The sequence below is a fragment of the Cornus florida genome, unplaced genomic scaffold, assembly GCF_030987335.1.
Source record: "Cornus florida cultivar Cherokee Brave unplaced genomic scaffold, ASM3098733v1 CherokeeBrave_3.0.0_Hap2_Chr10, whole genome shotgun sequence".
Taxonomy (NCBI): domain Eukaryota; kingdom Viridiplantae; phylum Streptophyta; class Magnoliopsida; order Cornales; family Cornaceae; genus Cornus; species Cornus florida.
The window spans coordinates 99,083,921-99,090,019 of NW_026775580.1; positions in this window are offsets into that span (position 1 = coordinate 99,083,921).

Here is a 6,099-nt window from a genome sequence, read left to right on the forward strand (position 1 = left end):
CTTATAACCCACAATCGAAAATCCTAATCCGATTCATTTCATGGATTTAATTTGAGCAAGATACTTGTAGTTGTGATTCCTTAAGGCTTAGAGATTAAGGCAATAGAGTAGCATGGGAAAGAGATAATTATATATGGGTTTGATTTGGATCCTACAGGATTTAACACAAATAACTTCTTAAATCTTTTATTAATTTTTTTTTTTACATTGTAGGGACACTTGGCACTTTGTTGTTGCGCCACATTGATGGTAAGCATGAAGTTCCTACTCACCTGTGAGTAGGCAAGTATTGTCCAATAAATAAATAAAAATTTGAGGCCCTTTTGTCGCCTTGAGTCAGGGCCGGCTCTAGGCTTATTTGGTTTGGGCCTTTATTTTAGTATGGTGGCTGAGTTGACTTGAGTTTAAATGGGTACGTAGGCTAATTTTATTAATAATTTTTTTTATTTTTGGCTTGGCTAAAATTAGTATAGTAAAAAAAAAATAAAAATAAAAATTGGCGTGGGCTCAAGCCTACCCCTACATCCGCCCTTGCTTACCCTAGATTTGAATAATGCAATGGGTGGGGAAGAACTATTTTATAGTGAAAGGTTGGGTCTCCATTGTAGAGAAATCGTAATGAGTCTTGGAGTGAGATTAGAAACCCTAAGGTGTGGAGTAGAGCAGATATTTTCTTGGGTACTAAGTCATTCAATAATACAATATATGCTTAGATCTGTGTTGTTTACTTGGTCCTAATTACTAACCTGCAAATTTTTCTTCTTTCTCTAATTAATTAATAAATGTTAAGTGCAAAAAAATCCCCCTGATATATAAGGTTTGTGCAAAAATAGTCCCTACTTTATAAAAATGTGCATTTCAGTCCATAAAATGAATAATTAAAGTACAAGTGCACTATGCTGTGCCATCCTTTACATTTATCACTTATTATCCTTTAATTTTTTGTGTGCACTTTGCCGACGGCAATGCCATTCTTTACATTATCGGCAATGCCGATAATACAAGTGCACTATGCTGTGCCATTCTTTACATTTAATGTAAAGTATATGACTTAATTGGAGTAAATATTAATCGTATTTTTTTGAAGTATCGAGATGTGTGCCACATTATATATGTTTTTTTTTAAAAAATAATCTTATATTATAATAAAAATTTGAAGTTTTCTTTTTGTGGTTAATTTATTAACATTTTTTGTATTTTTTAAATATAATATGAATAATTATAATATAAGATTATTTAACATTTTTTATACTTTTTAAATGGAAATGTGACCCTGCCTCTCTGTCCCTTCTTAAATATGCGTTAGTTATGTCAAATTTGAATTCCTGAATCTTGGATTCTGAATCACTATTGAATCATGCATGAAACTGTGTCTGTGATTTGCCAGACTGAGTTCTTTTAAACTCATACTTGCATGTACCTTTTATAATTTTGAATTTAGGTTGAGCAAATTGAATATGATTCACTTTTTCATTTCATAATTTAATATGATTGAAATTTATGTGCAAAAAGTTCAAAGTGATGAACTGTATCAATCGCGATCCTAGGAAAAATCTAAAAAATGAGTAAATTCAAGAGATGGACATCTAAGCTTTCATTCTTCATTTACTTATCTCCTGTGTTAGCATTATCAACCTCTCAATGTATTTGGCTTTTTTAATTTCATGGTGTTAAACGGAGACTATGTTTCTCTCCTCTCTCTCGCCTTTTCCCCCTTTCTGCTGGGTTTCTCTGTGCCGCCTTTACTTTTTTCCCTCAGAGAGTGTGGGTTTGCCGACGATTCTCACTCATACACCTCACGTTTCAGCGGTCTAGAGAATCCATGTTTTCAGAGGGCCAGAGAGGTTTAGTGAGAGATGTTGAACCATGTTTCAACTTGTTCCTCACTCTGTCGAGGTCCTCTGTTTATCAGAGTTTGGGGTTATCCCCAGGTCGGTGTGGTTTGTCAGGGATGAATTCCCTATTTTCTCCTGTCCGTCGTTCGTGTTGGTTGTCTGGCCGGAGGAGCGAGTGGCGGCTTGTGAATTTGGGGTTTTTGTGCCTTGAAAGAATTGATACCCGATTTATGACACTATTTCATTTTGATCCGGGTATTGATATTTTTTTCTTTGTTTATTGTTTCAATCTCATGTTTGTTTTGTGTTTTTTGTTGGCGAGGTCGGATTTGCCTTCTCTGTCTTGGTGTCGGCGGCGTTTCCTTGCTCCTCCTGCACGGCTTTTTGGCTTCCTCTGGATGTTGCAGTTCTTCAATCTTGCAAGGGTGCTGTTTCTGCTTCCTCCAATCTGGTTTTTCCAGACCTATGTTATGTTGCTTCTTGGCCATGCCGCTGTTGGTGGCTTGCTGGCCCTCGGTTCCTCACTCAGAGTGGTGTTTCAGCCGGCACCCACTGACGTTGGCTCGTGGATGGACGCTGCTGGAATTCTTGGGCCGATTTGTGTATATCCGATGTGGCTTTTGTTGCTTCTAGTTGTGCTTCGTGGAGGTTCTATGTTGCTGTTGGTGTTCTTGCTGATGGAGCTTACGGGGATGGTAGCACGCCGGCGATATACTGTTCCGGCTATGTGCGTGGTTCAGTCGTCCTTGTTTGTTGCCTTGTGCTGTGTGATGTTAGTTGTGGGCCACCTGTCAAATATTGCACTGATAATTATCATGGTGGCGTGGGAGGCTTGCAACGCTAGCATGTTCTATGTCTGACTTGTAAAGGGCTTGTATCTGAATTGTAACCGACCCAGTCTTCCAAGTAACTGACACATTTTCCTAGTGTGCCGAGACAGTGACCTTAAGAGGTGTTAGTTAGGTTTGGTTGGCTCTGTTAGTGTTAAATGTGTTTGTGGATCTATGTCTGTGATCGCTATACTTGCCTGTAGATGCTGTTTGACGTTTGGTTTGTTTTCTTGCAAGGATAAAAAATAAATAAATAAATAAAAATAATTCATGGTGCTGTATTTTTTTTACAGTATTGGTGCTCTTATATTGTCAACCTCTCATTGTATTAGTTCAGGGCTGCTCAATTATTTTACTAGTATTCTGACTGAGTCTAGTTTTCATACGTCAAATTTCATGGAAGTTGAATGGATGGTTTGTGGTGTATGATTTTCAAAGTAAAAATTGTTGATTTAGACAGTTTTATATGCTTTATTGGTGACTTGTTTTTAAATTGGATATAGATCTTACTAATGAGATTAAATGAAGTTGTTCATGGTAATTCATCAACCTTGGATTTTGTGCTTCAAGGTTTGAGCCATGTGCAATTGAAATTGGTTGAATTTTTTAATTATTTTTGCCAAAAACTTATGTAACAATACTCTTTTGTTGTATTTTTTGAGGTTCTGAACTTGGTTTTATTTAATTCAATTTTTTGAGAGCTCTCTGTGACTTTTGTGAGGGATATCAATTATCAATTTATCATGTTGTTGAATCTAGTAAAAATATAGTTAACATTTAATTAGAAGTATAATTATTTCAACCGGGTTCTGTGTCGTGTCCAAGTACCGGAAATAGTCAGCTATGACTATTCTTATAAAATGTCTTATATTATGAAAATTGACATATAATGATAAATATTTGGCTTTCATGTAAAATGCTATTTAATATGCTTGAACCAGAAACATTTGTACAGGAGAATGTGAATGGTCTGGGTTGTTTATAGGGCTCTATTTGATCGTTAGTTCTTCTCAATTATTTTTTTTTGAAGTTTAAAGCTATTTTGTTGCTAAAACATTAGAAAAGATAAATTTTCTTCGCGTCGATACTTTTACAAATCAAAATATAACGTCTTTTTTATTACAATCAAGACCGGTCCTTGTTAAATTGACCTGGTTTAAGTGATTCATAACTAACCAGTTAGGTGAAACGTTTTTTAATGGTTTCTTGTTGTTAGCCCGGTGTCATAAGATATATGCAACTTTTTGGGTCCCAGTTCCCCGTTCAACCATCGGAACTGGCTAATCTGGTTTTGTAAACAGACAACAAGTTTGATGCTTCTTTCACCAAACATGTGTTGGTTTTTATCTAAAACTCTTTTATTGATTCCCATCCTTATATGATCAAAAAAAATTCACAGGATGGTCATCCTCCTCTTGGACGGTCAGATACGTTGGCGTATCTTGTCTTACCCGTGCTGTTGGTTCTCTCACAATACATCTCTATCCAAATCATGCAGTCATCGCAGCCTTCGCAGTTTTTGGGACTTTTCATATTTATTGGTTGTTTCAAATGAAAAATGTCTGCTATCTTCTTCCACATCTAAAAATCTTTGATTTTCTTATTCTTCTGTTTTTTTTTTTTTTTTTTTTTTGGATAAGTTATTCTTCTGTTTATTTGACAATATGCTTAGGATATTATATTGGTGCTTGAACCTGTTGCATTCTCAAGATGAATACATCGATTGGGTTACTTCCTTCCTGATTTAGTATTTAGGTTGGGTATGCATTAAGGAACCTTTTAATTTTATTATTTTCTGAGAATTGGAGGCTCCACAATCTCATTTAAGATAGAGATACGTTCAAATCCATCAAGGAGTACATACTTTGACATTCATTATATTGGCCTATGTGAAATTTAGGGCTTTTTATTTTGTATTTTTTTGGAACTTTTTAATGTGCTTGTTAATCTTTTCTGATTTTGCTTTGCAAATATCTTCAAATTCCTTTGTGTTAGTTAACTTGTCAGCTCATCATGAATTTCTATAGTGTATTGCAATATCTGCAATTCAGTTCTGCTTCTTGAATCTATTTGCTAAATTTTGTTATAGTTTACCAGACAACAGTATGCCTTTTTTTTCTTTTTCTTTTTCTTTTTTTACCCTTTACAGTAGGAAGTACTGATTTTAGGGCATTCTTTTAATGTTTACTGTGTATCGTGACTTTCAGAGTAACGATCCAAACTTGAAGAGTTCTCAAGCTATAACGAAGTTCCTGCCCTTATTGATTGGTTATTTTGCTCTTTCAGTTTCTTCTGGGCTAAGCCTTTATTGGTGAGTAGCTGTAGGCCCCCTCATTCTTGTCAGAACTTCTTTGTTCACTATCAACCCTAAAAAAACTATGTTTTAATCTTAATCAGTACTCTGAACTTTTGTGTATCTACAAAGTTATATTTGCTTTTGTTTTATGCAGGTTCACAAACAACATTTTGAGCACAGCACAAGAAGTATGGCTTCAAAAACTAGGGGGTGCAAAAAATTTAGTTGGGCTGTTGAATGATAATATAATTAAGGAAGAGCAAACCCAAAGTTTTTTTTAGTCCGACTGTTGGTTTTTCCAGATTTAAGCAGTTAAAGGAGCAAGAGACAAGGAGAAGACAGCAGGGAGAGGAAAAAAAGAGGAAAGCTGAAGAAGCAGCAACTAACCGGATTCAAATTACAAAAGACGGACTAAAGAAGGAAGGGAATTTAGTTGAGAGGGAAAATGGAGGTAGAGCCGAGTCAGGGAACGGAAGTTTTAACTCGACTAGGATCAACAATTCTTCAAATAGTGGACATGGTGTTGTGAATGGTGATCTTTCTACTTTGGACACAAAGGAAGACCAAGAGACTTCTATTTTTAGGATGAAAGACACTGAACTTTCTGAGAAGCGTGAGAATGGAAAGGATGATCCATCTTTCTATGAAAATCTAGATAAGATAGCATTTTGTCACACCCCGCTACCAAGAGGCTATGCCACGTAGGCGTCACGCAGACGCCCAGCAGACGATGACATGGAGCCTGCATGGACTGGAGCTTTCTAGACTTCTCTACACAAGTATGGAATTTTCTGGAATTCTCTAGATTAGTGTGGAGTTGTCTAGCCTTTTCTAGACTTGTCTAGAGTTGTATAGAGTTCTCTAGAATTCTCTAGACTTGTCTTGTACATAGTAGATAGTTCTAGAATTGTGTAGATATTTCTGGAGGATTTTAGACACTAAATCTAGGCCACACATTTGTACACATCTAGAATATTCTTGTAAGGCCAAAGACCTATAAATAGGAGGTGGGAGTTCATTTGCTCCTCACCAAGCAACCAAGTTGTAATCTCTCCTCTCAAGCAATACAAGTTCTATACATTTCCAAACTTTCTTGCTCACTTGCCTAACCTCTTTCTACACACCCAAGTAAGCAAAA